Source organism: Herpailurus yagouaroundi, unplaced genomic scaffold (assembly GCF_014898765.1).
Source record: "Herpailurus yagouaroundi ecotype Mexico unplaced genomic scaffold, PumYag 194, whole genome shotgun sequence".
NCBI classification, from domain to species: domain Eukaryota; kingdom Metazoa; phylum Chordata; class Mammalia; order Carnivora; family Felidae; genus Herpailurus; species Herpailurus yagouaroundi.
The window spans coordinates 3,025,937-3,050,518 of NW_024412425.1; the positions used below are offsets into that span (position 1 = coordinate 3,025,937).

The 24,582-nt window shown below is 41.7% G+C and overlaps 1 long non-coding RNA gene across 6 annotated transcripts in view; it reads right to left on the minus strand.

Moving 5' to 3' along the window:
* The window catches only part of LOC121011385 (uncharacterized), a 30,347-nt gene that overhangs the window by 1,344 nt on the left and 4,421 nt on the right, over positions 1–24,582 (minus strand). Inside the window, exons 2-6 of one of the 6 annotated variants that reach the window (XR_005781584.1) lie at positions 21,360–21,687; positions 21,150–21,246; positions 6,539–6,610; positions 5,713–5,799; positions 2,097–2,300 (exon numbers count right to left, since the gene is read on the minus strand). This is a non-coding gene — a long non-coding RNA (uncharacterized LOC121011385). Of the gene's footprint in view, positions 1–2,096; positions 2,301–4,896; positions 5,800–6,538; positions 6,611–21,129; positions 21,247–21,359; positions 21,688–24,582 lie in introns of those variants that run through there. The other 5 variants (XR_005781588.1, XR_005781586.1, XR_005781587.1 and 2 more) reach the window with 5 other exon arrangements.

Consider the following 24,582-nt stretch of genomic DNA (forward strand, 5'->3'; position numbering starts at 1 on the left):
TTGTCTGTGCTCACCATTCTTTGTTGCGCATTAAATTGTCCTTCTGGGATCATTTTCATTTTTCCTGAGGCATATTCTTTTGAGGTTCATTTAATGATGTCTCTTGGTAGTGAACTCTTGTTTTAATTTGTAATTATTTTATCATCATTCTTGGCTCATTTCCTAGATGCCCAGTTCTGCATTTTTAACCTCAACCCTTTAAATATATTATTCTGGGGGGAGCCTGGGTGACTTAGTCGGTTAAGCATCCCACTTCAGCTCAGGTCATGATCTCACAGTTGGTGAGTTTGAGCTCTTCATCAGGCTCTGTGCTGACAGTGCAGAGCCTGCTTTGGATCTTCCTTCCCCCCCCTCTCTCTGCCCTTCACCTGTTTGCACACTCTCTTCCTCTCAAAAATAAACATTAAAAAAAATAATAAAGATATGATTCTGCTAACTCCTGGCTTCTAGTTGTTGCTGTTGAGAAGTCTGCTTCCTTAAATCTTGGTATTTTGGAGCTGGACCAAGTTCCTCATGCTAAAGCTCATGCCAAAAATTAGGAAATTCCAGCTCAGAACTGCCCCTAGGTCACTGGCAGTTTGGGACTGGACTCCACACTGGATGCTCTGACTTTCAGGCCTAAGTGAGCCCAGTTTCTTAACCAAATGTGAGCAACTTTGGCCCGGAAAGGAAGGGAGTTCTCTTGTTTCCCTCATCTGTGAATTAGGTCAAAACCAGCCCCTTCCTATGCAGCTCTGGGGGTTACATAGGTGTGGCCCAGCCCAGGGATGCCACTCAGTAGTAGGAATATAATAATGGGAAGTGGAAGGAGGGCTAGAATTTTGAGAGTTCCCAGACTCTATGTCACTTCTCTTCCCCAAATCCCCTGGTTTACTAGGGAAGTGGTTATAGTGAGTGTTCAACTCTAGTATGAAAACCCACCCTGATTTTATTTTTTCCCCTTCAGAATAGCCCTGAATTTCTCTTTTTCTCTGTCCAACTTTTACCTACATAACAATTCCAGGCCTTTCTGAGGCCTGGTTTTACTGTCATGGCTTCCTAGCCCAGCACCTGGATTTAGCTTCTTTCTAATCCACCTAATATGCCACTGCCTGACTTATCCTAAATGCCAAAGTCATCACACTGCTTCCTGCTTAAATACTTGCTGTCATTTTCCAGCATCTGGCTCTTGACCTGTATTTAACTGAGACTGACTTTTCCTGTTTCTGGCCCTGTAGCATTGAGTATCTGGCAGGTCGATAACTGCATTGTTCCAATTATGATGTGTGTCTTAGAAGGAAATTGGTGATCCTCGAAGACAAGGATGTGTCTGTTTTGTGTCTGTTTTGGATTTTTTTTTTTTTTTTTTTTTTTTTTGAGACAGAGAGAGACAGAACATGAACGGGGGAGGGTCAGAGAGAGGGAGACACAGAATCTGAAACAGGCTCCAGGCTCTGAGCTGTCAGCACAGAGCCCGACGCGGGGCTCAAACTCACGGACAGCGAAATCATGACCTGAGCCAAAGTCGGACGCTTAACCGACTGAGCCACCCAGGCGCCCCTTTGGCTTCTGCTTTTTAAGATCTTTTAAAGCTGTGTGTCCTTCCTTTTCAGCCTCACACATGGCAGCCATTATTTCCTCCAGCTAAAGCCTGATTTACTTAATTTAAGTTAGTGTTACATTATTTTCATTTTAGCAGAATAAAGCAAAATCTAGACTTATAGTTAAAACATTTTTCATTTAGCATGACATCTTGAAAGTTGAGTTATAAGTTATTTTCCCAGAAGAAACCATTTTAGAACAAGCTGTTTTAGAAGAAAATGTAGGAAAATATCTTTATAACTTTGGAGGTAAAGAAGCATTAAACCACACACAAAAAGCACAATTATTATAATGACCTGCTATACTGCTATACCTGTTCCACCAAATTCCTTGGAACTCATAGAACTGGATCTCCAATATGAAAACAATGATGATGACAATACACTTATTTCCTATAACAAGTGGTAAAAAGGAATCTGAGGCTTAAAGAGATGAAGCAGTTCCACCCCCCAAGTCCTCAAATGTCCAAAGGGAAAGAGCTGGGTTTGAAACCCGCTGGGTCCACAAATGCTTACCTTCACCACCTTTAGCACCCTGAAGTCTTGGTCTAAACCTTGGTCATTGTGGAGGCACTGATCCTGCAGGAACCACTTGATTCCCTGCCGGGTATCCTATACTTCCTCCTTCCAGTACCCTTCAGTGGGGCTGAGGGCTCTACCCCGGGAGGGTATCCAGCATGTCTGCAGGGGTCTCACCCATGTTCTGGGAAGGTTCCATTTCTGCAGGAATCATGAATATATATTTAAATTGAATAAATTTAATTTATTCAGGGCACCCCTTGAATAAATCCTCTCTGCTTCTGCCCACTCTTTTGAAGAAGGCACCGTCTAGCCTTTCTCCAGAAAACTAGAAGACTAGAGCTGGGGAGGGAGAGCATGTAAAGGTAGAGAGGGATTTATCCTCCTCCCCCTAGGATGAAGGGGCACCTTCCCTGCAGCACATTGTTCCCATGCCCTGGGCTGCCTTATGCTCAGTAGCCAGCCTCCCACAGTTCTCCCTGCTCTCTCGACACTTGCAAATTGTAATTCAGCTTGTAGAGGTGGTATTTTCTCTTTCTGTTTGAGGCGGACAAGAACAATGACTGGGAGATGGGGGATTCCCGTGGGCCTCAGACTCAGCCTAGGAATTTTCAAGTGTCCTGGAGCTGGCCTCTTCCCTTTCCCCATTTCCTACTGCATGAAGAGGAGACCTTGATCCCTACAAGAGGTAAATAACATCTACTCCTAGGGTGTGGAGGTGCTTCCTGCCTGGAGTGAAGGGATGCAGAGGCTTGGGCTAAGCTGGAGGGTCTGGGGCCAGAAAACAATTTCTTAAAACAAACAAACAAACAAACAAACAAAAGGCACCTACAATTTTTATTGCTTGTTTTGTTCCTTATTATATGACTAATCCATGTTCATGGTAGAAAAATTAGAAAATGGAGATGTGCAGAGGTGCCTGGGTGGCTCAGTCAGTTGAGCATCTGACTCTGGATTTCGGCTCATGATCTCATGGTTTGTGAGATTGAGCCCCACATCAGGATCTGTGCTGACAGTGCAGAGCCTGCTCGGGATTCTCTCTCTCCCCCTCTCTCTGACTCTCCTCTGCTTGTGCTCTTGCTCTCTCTCTCTCTCTCAAAATAAATAAACATTAAAAAAAAAAAAAAAAGAAAGTACAGATGTACAGAATGAAGAAAATAAGAACCATCCATATAATCCCATCACCAAGGGATCCTGATCATTTATATTTGGGTGTATGTCCTTTCATTCTTATTACTAGGTGAGTCCTCCCTACCCCATTACCCCATAGCAAAAAGTGAGGAGTCTTACATGTGAGTTCTTAAAAAGTCTTTCATGGGAGAGGGTGCAGTTATCTGAAGGACTTTAAAGATAATAGGACAGTTTGGAGAAGATTCATTGACCTTAAAGGATTTCCATTCATTTGAGCTTTGGAGGCCTAAAGAGGTCTCCCTATGAAATCAGTCAAACAGGGGCGCCTGGGCGTCTCAGTCGGTTTGAGTGTTTGAGTCTTGATTTCAGCTCAGGTCATGATCCCAGGGTCGTGGAATTGAGCCCTGGGTCTGGCTCTGCACTGAGCATACAGCCTGCTTAAGATTCCCCTTCTCTCTCCTCTGCCCCTCTCCCCACCAACCCCCCCACCCACTCTCTCTAAAAGAAGGAGGAGGAGGAAGAGAAATTAGTCAAACAAGTGGCAGAGAAACTTAGTTCAGATTTGGCAGTTATTCCTGGGAAGATGACTGTACATTTGCATAGACAGGATAGCATTGCACACAAGTATTTTAACAATTATTTAAATAGGAAATCCTATTTTGATATTGTGAAGATAAGAAATATACACCTACAGGGGTGCCTGGCTGGCTCATTTGGGGGAGCATGCAACTCTTGATCTTGGGGTCATGAGTTAGAGCCCCACATTGAGTGTAGACATTACTTATCTACAGGATAAATAGAAATATATACGTATCTACAGGATAAATAGAAAAATGTATTAATGTCACATGAATGCATGCAATGAATGCATCATTGTCAATAATGTTCAGATTCCACTTCTTATTCTACTTAGAAGAGAAAATGATGGACCCTGGAAAACTGGCTTACAAACCTCAAAAACAGCTTTGGGGGAGGTGCCTGGGTGGCTCAATTGGTTAAGTGTCTGCCTTTAGCTCAGGTCATGATCTTGTGAGTTTGAGCCCCCTGTCGGGCTCTGTGCTGACAGCTCCAAGCCTGGAGCCTGTTTCAGATTCTGTCTCCATCTCTCTGCCCCTCCCCCACTCGTGCATGCATGTGCACTCTCTCTCAAATATAAATAAACATTTAAAAATTATCAAAAAATTGCTTTGGGGATGAGAAAAACACTGCTACTTGTAGAGTTAAAAATCTTTTTTCAAAACATGAAATTGGAGAAGACCAAAATTTATATATTATTCATTCAATTTAAATATATAATTCATCTAAACTAATACATATTATAAGTACATATTTCATTTCCCTAAAAATTTATACAATCAGGACAATCCCAACAAAATCTTCTTGGCTCACTGTGAAATATTACTGCATTGGAAAAAGTACCTTAGATTTAGGGTCACCTTGTGTTTGGGCATTCGTGGTGTCCATATTTATATTTTTTAATTGTAGCCTCTTGTACATATTCTTAAGAAACTTACTTTTAAAAATTAATATATTTTAGATATATTGTTATACTGATATATCAGTATCTAGATCTATATCTCTACCACCTACATAATATTTTTAAAGATCTGCATAGTAAAGCAAAGTTTGTACTAAAAATTATAAAACACTTGCCTTTTTGTTCTTATTCTTTTCCTTTTCCTTTTTTTTTTTTTTAAGCCACATACCTTGAAAATCCTTAACATTGTTAAGGTTTACCAGAGGTTTAGCTCTTGCCTAGCTCTGCAGCGTCATCTCTTAAAACTATCCCTTTCTGTTAGAAACGCACTAGTTTTCCCCAGAGGCTGCCCCCACCTCCAGACTCATCCGTGCTTTTCCTACTTGGTATGACTTCCTCTTCAGGAAATCTTCTCTGGCCCTTCAGATGGCTGCACCTGTTCTTCCCCTTTTCTAACTTTTCCCCTGCTCTTTTCCTGCATGCTGGGAAGTCTAACGTGTAGAGAGTATTGCTTACCCCTATATTCACCATCACTGCTGCGTGGCCTGGCATCTAGTAGGTGCTCACTAAATGTCTGCTGCATGAATGTGAATGAAAAGTTGTGAGAAAGGAATTCCCCCAACATTTGGAAACAGGGCTGATGTTCACTACCAGGCCATTCTTTTCTCCTGTTGGACATAAACAATCTCACAGACATCATATCAGACAAGGTTTCTCTGAGACCATGACAACATGAAATAAAACAAGGTCCCTCTGTGGCCCACTGAATAACAAACATCCCCCTCTCTCAGCTGACACATGGGTTTATTTTTGTTTATATTTTAATAAAGAAAATTCACATTTGACACCAATATTAAAACTTCTTATGTCTTTAAAACTGATCATAAATGATAAATCAAACAATGTGGTTTCTATAAATATACAATTTCTTTTTTAGGAAAATGGACTTTTTGCACTTCTTGTTGATGATAATGGTAACAGCAATTTCCATTCTCAAACGCTTACTGTTCCTATTCCTGGGCTTCATGCTTTACATGGCTTCTCTCATTCACCCCTCACAACTCTATGGTATGGATCCTACTGAAGTCTCCTCTACAGACAAAGAGAGGGGAGAATACTCATTTATTCTGAATAATTTTGGCAGAAAGGGTGCTTTTGGTCAAAGATGTGAGGAAAGGTAGAAGAGGCGTGGAGAAGAGGGGAAGGGAAAGCATGTTGTGTGTCCCCACAGAGCTACATGGTTGGAATTTAACCTTAGAACAGAGAGGGTCAGACCCAGGAGCTTACGGACTTGATGTCACATGGACATACAGAACTGATATATGACCCAGAGCTTTGGAGAGTGCCTTGGGTGTTCCCTGGCACAGAGCCCTCTGCTGCCCCAGCATCTTGAGCACGAGTGTTGAAGGCAACAGGAGGCAATGCTTTTAGCTTGATACAGAGACAGATGAAGCAGAACATAAAAGATGTGCCCCTAAGTCCACAGGACCCAGAAATCACCCAGGACCCAGGGAGGCCTGGGGAGGAGATGGTCCTTCTCCAAAAGCTGATAGGGATGTGGGCACCCAGGAGTCTGGGTGACTGTTAAGGGAACTTCATCTGATCTTACTTTCTGGGAAGACCTAGCACACATACAGATCATCTTCCTGGCCTCTCTTTGAACGTTTCTATGGCTTTTCAAAACTTTATCTTTCAAAATTCTCTGTGACATTTATATTCCAACCCCCGTTGCAAAAAAGAAAGAGAGGGAAGGAGAGAGAGGGAAAGAAAGAAAGAAAGAAAGAAAGAAAGAAAGAAAGAAAGAGAAAGAAAAAGAAAAACAAAATCTCACCATTTCCAATTCATAGAATTGTAGCGTGGAAGAAATGTGGAGGTGATCTGCTCAGTCCTCATTTTGCAGATCCTGGAATGAAAACAGCAGTGTTTACCAGAGTTACTTAACATTTTGGTAATAATATTAATTTCAATAGCTATAACTTGCTGGGCACTCCGCATATACTAGGCTCTTCATGGATTAGCTTCTTTAATCCCCACTGGACCCCATGATGTAAATTCTCATCCTACAAATGAGGAAATTGAATCTCAGAGAGGTTATGTGACCTACTCAGCCCCAATAGCACATAAGTGGAGTTGCTGTGATTTCTTTTATTCCAAATATCAGAGACTTAACCACTCTACCATCTCAACTGCCCATAGCAGTTGCTATTTATTGAGCTCCTACTGTGTGCTAGTCACTAGATGAAGCCTACAGACAGAGCCATTGGTGGAATTTCTCTATTCACCTACCAAATTCTTATTGAATTCATATTGTGTGCCATGTACTATGCTATGTGCTGAGGATACCACAGAGGACAACTGCTCTGGGGCAACATGGAGCCTGGTCAGATGACTTTCATCCCTCAAGCCACAACTGCTGACTGGGCTTGTGGTGGTTTACACCTCCCAGTGAGCCTGCGATTCTTCCCCCCTCTGAGCTCTCCTCTAAAGCTGAAGGAAACATGGGTAATCCTGAATAGTTTTTGACTTGTACTCACATTCTTTAGTACCATGTTTCCCAAGAGTATCCCAAGGATGTGCAAAAACAGCTGCTTTCAGTGTTCTACATTTAAAGCCAAACTCAAAGGAAGGAATGGAGGAAATGAAAGACAAAAAATTTTAAGATCTACAGAAACAAATAATGTGAGGAATAAGCTTAAGAATTCCCTGAGCTTTCACCAATGGGTTAACAAGGCTTAGGGTGGAAAGCCAGCACAGGGAGAAAGTGCCACCAGTGTAGAAGAAAGCATAGAGCGGAAAGTCACTTCCACAGGATGGAAGTGTCTGTGAACAGGTAGAAGCAGGAAGCCCCTGCAGCAGGGTAAAAATGTCCAGAGCTAATTAGCAAGAAAAATGCCTTGTTAACCCTGAGGCAGCAGGGTTAGCCCCTAGACAAGTTAAGATAAACAGACACAGTGCCTGGTGGCTGCAGTAAACAGCCATCTACTCAGCGCCGGGACTTTGATTTGTATTGACCCAAACCCCTAACACCACGTACCTTTGAAATCCCCTTTCTCTCACACACATGTATTAATGGTTAGTGTTTTATTGTCTCTTTCTGCATGTCCATCATGTTTGTAAGCCTTCTGATCCTAATAAATATGGAGCAAGGACCCTTACTTGGGGCTCTTGTCTCCTCCCGGACATTAGCCTCTCTCGTATTCAATTCTGCATCCACTCTCTTGCTGGACAAGAGGGAACTCTGACTCAAAGTCTGTGACAAAATAACAATTTGGCAAAAGTAAGTCCTTACATTAGTTTAAATGTAAATTGATTAAACTGCCAATCAAAAGATACAGATTGACAGGATGGGTTTTTAAAACTCAGGATTCAGGGGTGCCTGGGTGGCTCAGTCATTTAAAAGACTGACTCTTGGTTTTGGCTCAGGTCATGATCTCACGGTTTGTGAGACTGAGTCCTGGGTCAGGCTCCACGCTGACAGCATGGAGGCTGCATGGGATTCAGTCTCTCTCTCTCTCTCTCTCTCTCAAAATAAACTTTTAAGAAATTAAAAAATAAAAATAAAAATCAATATTCAACTATATGCCATCTATAAAAGATTGAAAATCTCTAAGGACATATATAAGTTGAAAGTGAAAGTATGGGAAAAGATATTCCAGGTAGATAGTAGCCAAGAGACAGGAGGAGTAGCTATGCTAATGTGGACTTTAGCTCAAAAATTCTTACAAGAGACAAAAAAAAAGACATTATATAATGATAAAAGGGTCAATTAAGATGACATACAATTATGAGCATATATACAACAAATATCAGAGGTCCTAAATCTATGAAGCAAACATTGATAGAACTGAAGAAATACACAGCTCTACAATAGACTTCAGTTCCCACTTTCAGTAATGATAGAAGAGCCAGATAGAAGGTCAGTAAGGAAACAGAGACATACAATTATGAGCATATATACAACAAATATCAGAGGTCCTAAATCTATGAATCAAACATTGATAGAACTGAAGAAATACACAGCTCTACAATAGTAGACTTCAGTTCCCACTTTCAGTAACGATAGAAGAGCCAGATAGAAGGTCAGTAAGGAAACAGAGGACTTGATCAACACTATAAACCAGCTGAACCTAACAGACATATACAGAATACTATTTTGCGCCAGTCTCAACCTATCAATAGTGATGTTATAAATGGCTGGAGGTACTTACCTGGGCTCAGGTTCCCTTTTTGGAACCAGTGTTGTAGTTGAACTGGCCCTTGTGGCTTCAATGCAATCACTATCAAAATTCCAGTAACATTTTTTGTAAAAATAGAAAAATCCATCCTAAAATTCATATGGAATCTTAAGGAACCCTGAATGCCCCCCAAAAAAACTCTTGAAAAAAAAGAACAAAGTTAGAGGTCTCACCCTGATTTCAAACCTACTACAAAGCTACAGTAATCAAAACAGTGTCGTACTGACATTAAGATGGACATACAGACCAGTAAAAAAGAATAAGAAGCCCAGAAAATTACCTTGCAGTAGAGTTAGTTGATTTTTGACAAGGCTGCAAGACCATTCCATGGGGGAAACAACAATCTTTTCAACAAACAATTGAAAATTGGATTTGGGGAATCTAATTTGGGATTAGGAAAATTGAACATTCACATGTGAAAGAATGAAGTTGGACCCTTACCTTACACAATATAAAACTATTAATTCAATATGGATCAAAGACCTAAGTGTAAGAGTATAAAACTATAAAATTATTAGAAGACAACATAGGGGAAGGGTTCATGACATTGAACCTGGCAATCATTTCTTGGATATGATACCAAAAGTACAAGCAATAAGAGGAAAAATAAATTATATTACATAAAAAGTTTAAACTGTGCATCAAAGGACACAATCAACAGAGTGAAAAGGCAACCCATAGAATGGGAGAAAATATTTGCAAATCATATACCTGATAAGAGGTTAATATCCAGAATATATGAAGAACTCCTACCACTCAACCACAATAACCCCAAACAACCCACTTTTAAAATGAGCAAAGGACTTGAATAGACATTTCTCTAAAGAAGATATATAAATGGTCGATAAGAATATAAAAAGATGTTCAATATCACTGACCAGGGAAATGCAAATCAAAATCACGATGAGATATACTACCTTACATCTATTAGAATGGCTACTATCAAAAAGAAAAGAAAAACAAAATAACAAGTATTGGTGAGGATATTTAGATTTTGGGATCCTTATGCACTGTTGGTAATGTAAAATGGTACAGATGCAATGGAAAACAGTATGGTGATTCTTCAAAAAATTAAAAATAGAATCACCATATTGTCCAGCCATTCCACTTCTGGGTATATATCCAAAATAACTGAAGAGAGTGTTCAAAGAAATTTTTGTACACCCATTTTCATAGCAGCATTATTTACAACAGCCAAAGGTGGAAGCAGTCCAAGTGTCTATTGCCAGGTAAATAGAACAAAATGTGGTATACACATACAATAGAATTATTCAGCCTTAAAAAGGAAGGAAATTCTGACATGTGCTACATACAACATGGGGAAAAGTTACAGACATCATGCTAAGTGAAATAAGCCAGTCACAAAAAGACAAATACTGTATAATTGCACTTAAATGAGGTATCTGTTATAGAGACTGCAACTAGAATAGAGCTTGCCAGAGATTGGGGGGAGGGCAGAATGGAGAGCTGCTGTTTAATGAGTTTAATCAGGCTTGTAGTTTCTCGTTTGTTTTTTTTATTACCTTTTCTCTTTTTTTTGGATCAGAGTTTTTAAAATTCTTTTCTTTTTCCTTCCTTCTTTTTTTCCTTTTCTTTTCCTTTCTTTTTCTTTGGAATCAGCCTTATAGTTTTTTGATTCTCTGTTTTGTTTTTTGTACCCTTTCCTTTTTTTTCTCTCTCTCTCTTTTTTTTTTTTTTTTTTTTTTTTTTTGAGATCAGGCTTTTTCTCCCTCCCCTCTTTTTACCAAGGTTACTTGAACAAACAAATCAAAGGTTTGGACCTAGTTAAAGGTCCAAACCTCCACCACAGGAAGCATGGAGGAACTCTGCAGAGGACTGACCAGTAGGAAAGAGCAGCCAAAACACAACAACAGAGTATACACAACATACACCAGAAACACTTCATGAAGTGCCAGGCCCTGGACAGGGTATGACCCCTTTTTTATGCAGCAGTACTCTCAGGTTCAGGAAACACAAAACATTTTAAAGCACACAAAATACAGAAACTTAGCCAAAATGACAGGATGGAAGAATTCTCCCCAAAAGAAAAATCAAGAGGAAATCACAGCCAGAGAATTGCTCAAAATAGACATAAGCAATATATCCGAACAATAATTTAGAACAATAGTCATTAGATTACTAACTGGGCTTGAAAAAAGCATAGAAGACACCAGAAATATCCTTGCTGCAGAGATCAAAGACCTAAGAACTAGTCAGGATGAAATAAAAGTGCTGTAACTGAGATACAAAACAAACTGGATACAGTGACAATGAGGACTGAAGAAGCAGAGGAGAGAATAGGTGATATAGAGATAAAATTATGGAAAATAATGAAGCTGAAAAATAGGGAAAGGAAATTATTAGATCATGAGGGGAGACTTAGAGAACTAAGTGATTCCATGAAACAAAACAATATCCATATCATAGGGAGTCCCAGAAGAAGAATGGGGAAAAGGGGGCAGAAGGTTTATTTGAACAAATGATAGCTGAGAACTTCTCTAATCTGGGGAAGGAAACAGGCATTCAAATCCAAGAGGCACAGGGAACTCCCCTCAAAATCAACAAAATTCAACACCATGACATATCATAGTGAAACTTGCAAAATACAAAAATAGAGAATTCTGAGAACAGCTAGGGACAAAAGGTGCTTAACCTACAAGAATGGAACATAAGGTTAACAGCAGACCTGTCCACTGAAACATGGCAGGCCAGAAGGGAATGGCAGGAAATACTCAATGTGCTGAATAGGAAAAATATACAGCCAAGAATTCTTTATCCAGCAAGGCTGTCATTCAGTATAGGAGAGTTTCCCAGACAAAATTAAAGGAGTTTGTGACCACTAAACCATTCAACCACTAAACCAGCCCCACAAGAAATTTAAGGGTGGGGGGGGGGGGTGGTTTCCCTGAGGGAAAAAAAAAAAAAAAAGACCAAATCAACAAAGACTACAAAGAACCAGAGAACATTACCAGACACACCAACTCTACAGGTAACACACTGGCACTAAATTCAGATCTTTCAGTAATCATTCTGAATGTAAATAGACTAAATGTTCCAATCAAAAGACATATGGTATCAGAATGGATAAGAAAAAAACAAGATTCATCTATATGTTGCCTACAAGAGACTCATTTTATTTATTTATTTATTTATTTATTTATTTATTTATTTAATGTTTATTTATTTTTGAGAGAGCATTAGCAGGGGAAGGGCAGAGAGAGAGGGAGACACAGAATCTAAAGCAGGCTCCAGGCTCTGACCGGTCAGCACAGAGCCCGATGTAGGATTCGAACTCACAAACCTTGAGATCATGACCTGAGCCAAAGTTGGACGCTTAACCGATTGAGCCACCAGGCGCCCCTACAAGAGACTCATTTTAGACTTAAAGATACCTACAGATTGAAAGTGAAGGGATAGAGAACCATCTTTCATGCTAATGGGGATGAAAAGAAGGCCAGAATAGCCATACTATATCAGACAAACTAGATTTAAAAACATAGACTGTAACAAGAGATGAAGAAGGACATTATATCATAATTAAGGGGTCTTTCCATCAAGAAGACCTAACAATTGTAAATATTTATGCCCCAACTTGGAACACCCAAATATGTGAATCAATTAATCACAAACATAAAGAAAACTCATTGATAATAATACCATAATAGGAGATTTTAATACCCCACTTACAACAATGGACAGATCATCTAAGCAGAAAATCAACAAGGAAACAATGGCTTTGAATGACACACTGGACCAGATGGACTTAACAGATATATTCAGAACATTTCATCCTAAGGGAGCAGAATACACATTCTCCTTGAACGCATATGGAACATTCTCCAGAATAGATCACATACTGGGTCACATATCAGCCCTCAACAGGTACAAAGAGATCAAGATTATACCATGCATATTTTCAGATAACAAAATGCTATTTTCGTAGCATTTTCAGATGCTATGAAACTGAAATCAACTATAAGAAAAAAATTCGGAAAGCCCCCAAATACTTGGAGGTTAAAGAACAACCTACTAAAGAATGAATGGGCTAACCAGGAAATTAAAAAAGAAATTTAGAATTATCAATCTCAACACTCAAAAAAACCCCAAATAATCCAGTGAAGAAATGGGCAGAACACATGAATACTTTTCCAAAGAAGACATCCAGAGGGCTAACAGATACATGAAATGATGGTCAACATCACTCATCATCAGGGAATACAAATCAAAACCACAATGAGATACCACCTCATACTGGTCAGAATGGCTAAAATTAACAACTCAGGAAACAACAGCTATTGGTGAGGATGTGGAGTAGGGGAACCCTATTATGCTTTTGGTGGGAATGCAAAGTGGTGCAGCCACTCTGGAAAACAGTGTGGAGAGTCCTCAAAAAGTAGGGTAGAACTACCCTACAACCCAGCAATTGCACTACTAGGTATCTATCCAAAAGACTTAAAAAAATTGCTGATTCAAAGGGGTACATGCACCCTAATGTTTTTAGCAGTGTTATTATCAACAATAGCCAAATTATGGAAAAAGCCCAAATGTCCATTGACTGACAAATGGATAAAAAAGATGTGGTAGATATATACAATGGAATATTACTCGGCCATCAAAAAGAACGAAATCTTGGCATTTGCAACAACATGGATGGAACTATAATGTATTATGTATGCTAAGCAAAATAAGTCAGTCAGAGAAAGACAAATATCATATGATTTCACTCACATGTGGAATTTAAGAAACACAACAGATGAACACAGGGGAAGGGAAGGAAAAATAAGATAAAAACAGAGAGGGAGGCAAACCATAAGACACTCTTAATTATAGCAACAAACTGAGGGTTGCTGGAGGGGAGGTGGGTAGGGGGTAGGGCTAAATGGGCAGTGGGCATTAAAGAGGGCACTTGTTGGGATGAGCACTCGGTGTTATATGGAAGTGATGAATCACTGGGTTCCACTCCTGAAACCAATACTACACTGTATGTTAACTAACTTGAATTAAATAAATTAAATTAATTAAAAAATATAAAGAAGCTCACTTGAGCATTGGTATCAGAGTCCTTCTTAAAACTCCATGGATGATTGTCTGTATGTTGCCTACTAAATAAAAATATTGCCTATGTTTACAGACCCTCTGGATGTTGACAGTTATATGACCAAAAGCCTAGACCCTGAATCACATTGTTAGTGTAACCCAAAGCCTCTATGTAAATTAGTTGTTATTATTTGGCTTGGCCTAAGGCCTGTACTCCAAATAACCTTGTTAATCCCTGCCTAACACAAAGCCGCTCGTAAACAAAGACATTTACCAGGCAAAATATTCCAAAGAGGTAAAAATAAGTAGGAGCTAAGGAGAAAAAAAAATACCTCTTTCTAGGTAAACTTGAACACTTTACTACCAAACCACCATTCTAGAAATGACAAAACAGTTCTACAGAGAATTTCAGTGAATGGCCCAAGTGCCCACAGATGGCAAATGACCAAGTTAGAATTAAGACCCAGAATAAAATTCCAGAGTCAGACTATTAACCATCAAGTTGTGCTATCTCCGAAAGGCACATAAGAGTTTCATCTGACACAAACTGACACAGTTAGATTTCAAAGGCTTCAACACAGTTCTCATTACTATATTCTCTTAATCTAAAGTCCTCTGTTACAGGAGTGCCTGGGTGGCTCAATTGGGCAAGCCTCTGACTTGGTTTTGGCTCAGGTCATGATCTCACAGTTTCGTGAGTTCGAGCCCCATGTCGGGCTCTATGCTGGCAGCATAGAGCCTGCTTGGGATTCTCTCTCCCTCTCTCTCTCTCTGCCCCTTCCCCACTTGTGCTGTCTCTGTCTCTCTCAAAATAAATAAATAAACTTTAAAAAGTGAAATAGGGGGCGCCTGGGTGGCTTAGTTGTTTAAGCAATTAACTTTGGCTCAGGTCATGATCTCACAGTTTGTGAGCTTGAGCCCTGTGTCGGGCTCTGTGCTGACAGCTCAGAGCCTGGAGCCTACTTCAGATTCTATGTCTCCCCCTCTCTCTACCCCTCCCCTGCTCAGGCTCTGTGTCTGTCTCTCATTAATAAATAAACGTTAAAAAAAAGTGAAATAAAATAAAATTCTATGTTAAAACATAGTCAATACCTATGCCTGATATTCTCTTAGTGCAAGTTCTGCTCACCTAATGGCTAGAACCAATACCTTCTACCTTGCTTTGTTTTAAAAATACATCTTTCAAGATCAACTATAAATGGAATCTAATTCTATCTAAGCTTAATTCTTCCCCCAGCAGATAATATGTAAAATAAAGGTTTACTATTTCCTACAGAGAAAGAAACTCCACTAAAATGTGGACAAACCAAGACTTACCACATGCCTATGTATATACTAGGTCGGAGGAAAAGGGGCATTGGGAAGGGTCTGAATTCACCAATGCTCTCTCACTGCCATGGGCTGCCATCAATCAATGAAAATAAAAGGCCCATGAACATCTCTATCAGGGAAAACATACATGGAGAAGGAAAGCACATGTAAGAAAAACAAAAATCAAGTGAAAAATAAACAGCATGTGTAATAACTTGCAAGGAAAAATCTCTGTGAAGACAGAAGGCCATGAAAGACTTGCCAAATGAATATGGCCACACCAGGTAGGCCATGGGAACTCACTGGGCAGGCAAATCCCACCCTCTTCTGTGGACCTCAGCATTCATGCAGGCCCAATCTGTGCTTTCCTGCTTTCTATGGCACTCAGGAGAAATACACGAGGGGACAAGAAAGTCATCAGGAGACTAGACACCAGGGCCAGAAGTAACTCAGGCCCTCCCCTGAGTCTACAGATGCACCACAGGACTTATTTGCTTTGTCAAGGGGAGGCTGACTATCCTTGACAGAGAGGGGTCAAGAATCCGTCAGCGGCCAGCCACTGAGGAAAGAGCCCTGGGTCCTGGAATGCTTCTGGGAAGCACCATCCCCCCGTCCAAGGAGGCAGGTGCTAAGCAACTGGTGTGCCCCACCAGGGAGGGAGCCCCTCCACAGCTGGGCCTATGTACACTAGGGAAGAGGCTGTTTTTCCGGGGGGTGAGGGGCAGTGGGGTTGCAGACTTGCAGAAAGGGATTCCTGAAAGGCACTGGGAGAGGCAGAAGCTCCGATGTGTGGTGCCAGGGCATGGGACTCCTCCACCCACATCTAGGTCTCAGGGAAAATGGATTTTCAGGTGACAAGGCTATGGGATCTTTATTACCTCACTCACCAGATATCATCCCCACCCCACCTGGCCTTACATCAGATCCCATTCCTACCCGCTCCATTTGGATTTCGGTCCATAGTGTATGCAGTCTGTAGTGTCTGCATCTGGCCATCAAATCTGGCCGGCATGGCCGTAGTGGCTTGATCCAGAGGCCCATGATCTAGGGGAACCGAGGAGAGTAAAGCAGGCTCACCCTCCCCACCTCCCGGGTTACACCCTCCTCTTTCACCCCCTCCCCACCGCCCACAACGCTCCAGGAGCCCAGCAACTCGGGGTTGAGGCCCGCCCTCCAACTGCACAAGTGCGGGCAACAGATATTGCCAGCTTCACCCAGAACCACCACCATTCTTAAACGAAGGGCGGAAACTGTAGGGGGCGGGGGCGCCCTCTGGCGGTAGTGTTGGACAGGTTGAGGCACAGGCTGTGGCCGTCCTCTTGTCTTCTAGTGGGTCCAGCGGATGGAAAGAAGGGAGGGAGGGAGGAAAGAAGAGAGGGAGCGAGGGAGGGCCAAGCTAGACTGACCAAGCAGGATGAGAACAGTAGCGTTGGTATCCCTTCCCTTGCGAGTGTGCCTGGGATGATTCTGGAAGGGGTCTGCCCTCTGACCCTGAGATGGGACTGCCCCTGTGTGCTTCCGGGCCAATTTGCTCCCTCGCAGGCTTCAGTTACTGGAGCCAGAGCCAGCCGGAAGCCAATGAGCTGCCCAGTATGGGTGGAGGGATGGGACTTGTCATCTAGGCCTAGGGATGCTTACAGTCCCCATTCTTCCTAGTGACCTTGTAGCTGTTTTTGCTGTGTTTGGCTGTGTAGCTGAGTGTGATTTTTTTCCTCCTCGTTTGTCCTCGGTTTTCTTAAGGTGTGCCTGACCTGGCGATGGCTTCAGACCAGCAGTTGTAGGAAGCCCCTCTCCATCCTAAAAGGCAACTTTCCAAACACAAGAATACAAAAAGACCTGCTCAGGAATGCCTTTTAGACTTTGAGGAAAGAGGTCAAAGAAGGTGCTTTTCACTCTTTAAGGCCCCACCTCACTCCCCTTCCCAAAATTCATATATCTCACCTAACCATTGTGCCATGATCCACAGGAGGCAAGTCACATTAGGAGGGTATGATCCACTCAGTGGCTGACTTGATGGCAAATTTACCACTGATCCACTTCCAGCATTTCATCTTCTGGCTTCCACTCCTTACTGGGAAGCCGGTCCCCGTTTGAGTTTGGGGGAGTAGAAGTGGAGGTGGGAGGGGTGTTTTCCAGAGGAGCGTTGCTACTTGGAATGTGCTTTTTTCTTTTTTTTTTCTCTTTTCTTTTTTTTCCCCACCCACTGCAATCTTGTCTGATTTGGGGTTGGCACCAGCCATGTTTCTTCTTGTGGTCCTGTATATGAAATTCTTGATTGTGAGCCTTCCGGGGCTTCTTCTTGCTGCCCACGCATGGCTTGGGGTCACTGTCAGTCTTGCAGTATCCAAATACTGCCTCAGACATACACTTTCTTCCTCCATCTTCCCTTGCTGGATCCCAATTCTACACCTATTCAACTTGATCTTTCTGTTCTCTGTGCCTGTGTTTGCTCCTCAGCAATTTCCATTATTCTCTCCTCCTCCTATAGGGGACGTGTTATATTCCAGTGGGTTCATTTTTCCTTCTGAAACTATTCTGCTGAGGTCATCACTTACATTTTTTGTATGTCATGGGCAAAACTTTTTTTTTCTTTTCTCCTGGTTTTTGTGTTGTTTTTAAACTCCTAGAAGAGATTTCATTTCCTGTCCAGTCTGAGCATTTCTCTTCTGTGACTGAATCTATGTCCCTACCTCCCCTGCCCCTACCAAGGAACTGTCTTTGAGCATAATTCACATCAAACAAAATGCACTGCCTTTCCATTTGGTGTCTGACAACATTTGGCAGATGTCCTTGGAGGTGGTTTGCTGCTGTCACCAGAACCTCAAACACTGGAGGGGATGGAACCCAGAAAGTCTCTGAGGAAACTATGAGTGAAAAATCACTGGGGACTAGAAGAAACTGCTTCTTTTTCCTCAGGGTTCTCTAGAGAACTGCTAGAAGCCTTTTGTGGGTATCAGCACCATGGAGGTGCTGATGTCCCGACATGCAGGATTCCAGTCAGTGGTGGCCTCTAGTGGTGTATGCCTGAACTGAGACTCAGAGACAGCCACGATCCAAGTCCACACTCCAGGCACCTTACCCTCAAGCTCTCCTGAACCAGAGTCAGCTCTAAGACTCACACATAGTGTCTTGACCCAAAACAAAGTCAGGCAGGCCAATCTCCAAACATACATCATTCTTTGTATGGTGTTGGATTCTTTCTCTCTTCAAAAACCACTGTCTCTCACCCCAAACACTGCACCCCCAGACACAGCCAACCGCCACACTGGACTGTATTCCTGACTGAAACAAGTGGCTCCAACCAGGCCCAGTCTGTCAACAGGGGTCTGGAGAGGACATCAAAGGTACCAACCAGGCCTACTTTTCTTCCTCCACAAAATACTGTCTCCTATCACAGTTCGAGACTTTCCCTCCAGGAGGAGGAAAAATCCTTGTAAAGACAAAGGGCCATGAAAGACTTGCTAAATAAATGTGGCCACACTAGGTGGCCACATAGGGATTGGGAAACCCACTGGGTAGGCAAATCCCACTCCCTTCTCTGGACCTCAGCCTTCAGGTAGGCCAAGCTATTGTTTCCAGGGGCACTGGTCTTGGGACTAGAGAATAAGAAAGGTATCAGGAGACTAGATGCCCCAGACTACAGGAATTCAGAAGAAGCCCTCCTCTGAGGCTACAGATACAAGGCAGAGGGACAGGAGCTCCACAGGACTTGCCAGCTTTGTCAAAGGGAGGCTGGCTGTTCCTGACACTGAGGTCAAGAATATGTCAGGAGGATAGCCACTGAAGAAAGAGCCTGGATTCTGGAAGACCTATGGGAAGCATTATTGCCCTTTCTCTCCTCCTCTATAGTCCATGTTATATTCCAGGGAGTTCACTTTTCCTTCTCCTATGTCCACTTGTTCTTAAACCTGTCTGCTCAGGCCATTTCTTTCGTTGTTTTCAGTTGTGAGCATCTGTTTCTCATTTCCTTGGTTTATTTTCTTGTTTTTAAAGTCATAAAAGAGATTCCATTTCCTGTCCAGTTGACCACTGCTTTTCTGTGTCTTTCACTTATGACTGACTTTATATTTGTACTTCCCCTGTATCAGTAAACTGTCTTTCACTCAGAATTTCATTCAAATATAATTCACTCAAACAAAGCACACTGCTACTCCTTTAAGTGTATGATGATTTTTTACAAACATAGAGGTGGAGTGATGCTATAATGGAAGCTCCAACACAGGGAAGGGGCAGAACCTGGAAAGCCTTTCAGGTAACTCTTTGCAAAAGCCACAGAGCCAGGAAGAAAACATTTCTTTCCCATAGTGTTCCTTTCCACAGTGGTTATAACCACTTCATCCCCCAACCACCATTGTCAGGGCGCACAACCCCTGACACAATTTTTTGAAGTTAGTAGCCCACATGTCCAATAGCGGTATAGATCTCAGCTAGGAGTCCATCTCAGCTAGAATCAAAGTGTGGACATCAGGCTGTTAGGCAAGCTATCCATACTGTATCTTTCCATGAAGCACATCAGGCTGTCATTGCCCAGAAACCAACTCAGGTGGGGAAACTTCAACTCATACTTTGTCCTCACTACAATTTTAACTATCTTGTCTCCATAAAGCCCTGCCTCTTAATCCAAACTAACCATCAAAAGCCATCAATGGGACTTGGCAAAGCAAAATCCTGGTCATATCACACCTGAGAAAAGCAGGTCCTACCTTGCCTAATTTTTGAAACCAGGTCACTGGAGAAGATGGAGGATAAATTCTCAACTGGTTCCATATAGTCTTCAATTCTTCCTCCACTAAATACTGTCCAATATCATGGCTTTCCCACTTCTCTCCAAGAGGAAGAAAACTCTTGTACAGGCAGAAAGCTGAGGAGGATTTTTTTAAGTGAAGAGGTTGATAATAGGCAAGTGGGAGAGGGACACTATGTAGGGTCTTCCATCAGGAACCCTTAGTGATAGCACCTTGTACTCTGGGGAAAGGTAAGGCCTGAGAATCTTATCTGGCAGAGTGTGCCTGGGGAAGGAAAAGGCATGTCTGTGATAAAAACCAGAGAACTCTTGGAAAACCAGAAAGCACCTGGAGCATCTTCTTTCTTCCAGGAAGACAAACACTCTATTTTTCTGGAACTGCCTTTTAAGTTCACAGAACTATGCCTTCCTGTTTGGAGAGGTTCTCAAGGAATTCAGACCAAGGCCTCCTGTGGCCCCCTCCATTAGTTCGTACATTCAGGGCAAAGGGAGAATGGCACCAGATAGCTGACCTATCTTTTAAAGGAAAGTCCAGCCAGTCCCTGTCACATGGGGCAAGACTCTCCCAGGAGGACAACTACTTTGGAAAGAGCCCTGGCTCCAGGAAGGCCTCTTGGAAGATTTGCTCCTATGGAAGAAGTAAGGTGCCCGCTAGCCCACCCATATTTACATCCAACTCAGGAGATAGCACCCTTAATAGCCAGGTCCAGTTATCTGAAAGGAATTGGGGTAAGGAATTGGTGATATAAGACAGGGCAGGTGCAGCATTTCCAGGAAAGTGCTCTAAGAGGCATGGCCCCCCTCAGTAGAAGTTTTAGAATTGGCCCTGTGGAGGTGCTGGCCCACCAAGGTGCCCAAGTCAGGAGATAGCACTCTCCATGACCAGTCCCAAGTACAGCTAAAAGAGGTGGGGTGGTTTCACTATTTCTAGGACTGTGCTCAAAGAGTCAGTAACCCCTGGAGTTTGAGGCCAGGATTGGGGTCCTTTTTCAATGTCTGAAGGAGGTACTGGTCTCACAATACCTATGAGTGTCTATTTACAATAGACACTATCACTTAGGGACTTGGACCTTCATATCCCTGCCCCCAACCTACCAGCCACATTCCCTCCATACCAGTCTGAAGAGGTGGCAAGGGGAGCCTAGGATGTGCGGTAGGATCCTTGTCTCAAGTCTTCATTGAATGTGTGAATGTGATTGTCCCTGAAGGAGTCTGCCAGAGATATGAATGAATGAATGAATGAATGAATGAATGAATGAATGAATAAATAAAGCAAAACAAAACAAAACAAAAACAAAGAATATAAACATAACAAGAATACTCACTGTCAACTCACTTTCATATTATAGAAGAGGTACAACAATAGGCCATGTACAGTCTTCATAACATCTCACAAGCCCTCTTGCTCTAAAGGGAACCACATAACTAATTGTAGATATTTTGAGAACAGAAACTTCACGGTGGTACAACATTATAAACTGAGCTGCAGATCTTAATGGAAATTCTGCCATTTTCCCACTAATGTCTTTTTTTCTGATCCAGGATCTGCTTTACATTCAGTTGTTATTTCTCCTTAGCCTTTGCCACCTTCCACGTTTTCTCAATCTTTTCTTGTCTTTGAGGATCCTGATGCATGTTTATTTTGTGTAAGTCCTAGGAAGAAACAAAATCAAAATGAAATTCATAGAATTCTGTTATCATTGAAATCATTTTTTCTCATCAACATATATGTTTCTTCTGGGATATATGCTATTGTTATAAATTTCTCTGTTGATATTTTCTTTGTACAAAATAACTTTTGGTTTCACTATGCTTTACATACAATGGGATCATTCATTCTTAGCTCTTGGCCTTTTCATTCCTGTTGTCTAGTGATGTTACCTGCATTCTATTTTTCTTTCACTTTAAAATGATATCCAATTGCTTATCTCTTTGCTTTTTCTTGGTGGAATGGTTGCTCCTTTGAAAGCCCTTTTTTTTCTCTGGAAGGTTCTATGGTTTTGTTTTTTACTTTCATCAAATCTTCTCTTATGGTGATGTCTACATGGCTCAGTTGGTTAAGCATCCAACTTGGCTCAGGTCATGATCTTATGGTTTGTGAGTTCAAGCCTGGTGTTGATCTCTGTGCTGACAGCTCAGAGCCTGGAGCCTGCTCTGGATTCTGTGTCTCCCTCTTTCTGCCCCTCCCCTGCTCACAATCTGTCTCATGCTAAACTAAAGCAACATCGATAGTCCAAAACTACTCTGTTTAGACGGATCTGCTTACACAGTTGACCCTTGAACAATATGGGGGTGTTAGGGGTGCTGACCCCCCAATCAGAGTTGAAAATCTGGATATAACTTAATTCCCCAAAACTTAATTACTAATGGTATACCATTGACTGAAAGCCTTAACAATAACATAAACAGTCAAACAACACATATTTTGTATATGTATTATATACTATATTTTTAGAATAAAGTAAGCTAGAGAAAAGAAAATGTTATTAAGATAATTATAACGAAGAGAAAATACATTTGCAGTACTTCACTGTGTTTATCGGAAAAAAAAATCCACAGATCAGTGGACCATGCAGTCAAACATACGCTGTTCAAGGGTCAACCATACTGTCTACTGGGTTTTTTTTTTTTTAATGTTTATTCATTTTTGAGAGAGAGACAGAGACAGAGCATGAGCAGGGGACGTGCAGAGAGAGGGATACACAGAATCCAAAGCAGACTCCAGGCTCTGAGCTGTCAGCACACAGCCCAATACAGGTTTGAACCCATGGACCATGAGATCATGACCTGAGCTGAATTCAGATGCTTAACTGACTGAGCCACCCAGGCACCCCTCTACTCTTTCTGCTAGGTCTCGTTCATGTGGTTCTGTTCCCTTGTATGACTTGTTATCTATGACAGCTTGCTGGTCATTATCCCTAAAAAGTTACTTGTGGAGGCAGAAGCATAAGGTTGGTATGCCCACCTGCAGTGTGGACTCTCATTCATCTTGCCAGGTATTAACCAGCCCAACTCAAATCAAATTTGAGGTTCCTTAATTGATTTAGGTTGTGAGTCCATAATTTCCCACATCTAGTAAACTTGAAAAGAAAGAAAAATAGAACTTTGTCTCAGGAAAAGCAAATGAGGATTGCTGGGAATGGATCCCAATCATTGGTATTTTTTAAGTTTCTGAGTGACTTTAAGATTTAGCTAGAATTCAGAAGCACTGGACTTAAGAGAAAGGCAGAGTATAGGGGCCAAGTTGTAAAAGAAGAACATCTTTAGATTTAAACATTATATCTAAACACGATCTTCAGTCATGGTCCCTCATACATGCACTGACCATAAGCTAAAGATAAGAATTTACAGTTTTTTCTTTTTTTCACAAAAATATTTACAAAAACAGAGAGAAAAGATTAATCACTATGTACTCATTATCCAGATTTAAGTTCTCAGTATTTTGCCAATTTTGCATTAAGAAAAGTTATTTAAAAAAACTAGGAAATAAGGAAACATTACTAAGTCATCCTGTGTGACTCTTCAAAGTCATACCAGAGCATGGTCCAAAAACCCACCCAAGGTTGGGACACCTGGCTGGCTCCATCAGTTAAGCGTCCGAATTCAGCTCAGGTCATGATCTCACTGCTGGTGAGTTGGAGTCCCATGCCAGGTTCTGTGCTAACAGCTCAGAGCCTGGAGCCTGCTTTGGATTCTGTGTCCCCATCTCTCTCTGCCCCTCCCCCACTCGTGCTCGCTCACGCTCTCTGTCTCTCTCTAAAAAATAAACATTAAAAAAAAATGTTTTTTTAAATAAAAGTTGACCCAAGGTCTAATAAGCCATTCTAGTGAAGGTTTTCTAAATTCAGCACTGTTCACATTTTTGGCCAGATAATCCTTTGTTGTGGAAGGTTGTCTTCTGCATTGTAGAATGGTTGGGGGCATCCATCCCTGGCTTTTACCCACCAATGTGCCAGTTGCATTCTGCCCATCCTTCCCCTCACACACCCCCAGATGGTGACAACCAAAACTGTCTCCAGACATTGCCAAATGTACCCTGGGGATTAAAATTGCACAGTTTGAGGGTGCCTGGGTGGCTCAGTAGGTTAAGCGTCTGACTTTGGCTCACGTCATGATCTCACAGTTGGTGGGTTTGAGCCCCATGTTGGGCTTTCTGCTGACAGCTCAGGGCCTGGAGCCTGCTTCGGATTCTGTGTCTCCCTCTCTCTCTGCCCATCCCCCACTCATGTTCTGTCTCTCTCTCTCAAAAATAAATAAAAATGTTTTAAAAAATTAAAAAATAAAATAAAATTGCACCAGTTTGAGATCTTACTACTCTAGTGGAATACAGGTGTAATTGGCTTTTTACTAATTAGGACTCAGACTATGCATATGCATAGCTAGGTATTCACTTGCAAAAAATTGATGCATTTCATCTATTAGTCTATTACAGATGCAAATTGATTTTTTACAGAAAAGATAACCTTAAAGGTTTGGTTTTTATTGCCCTGTAGGACATGAAATAGTTTTGTATCTAAATTTGCAATCTTATTCCAAGAGTCTTTCTTC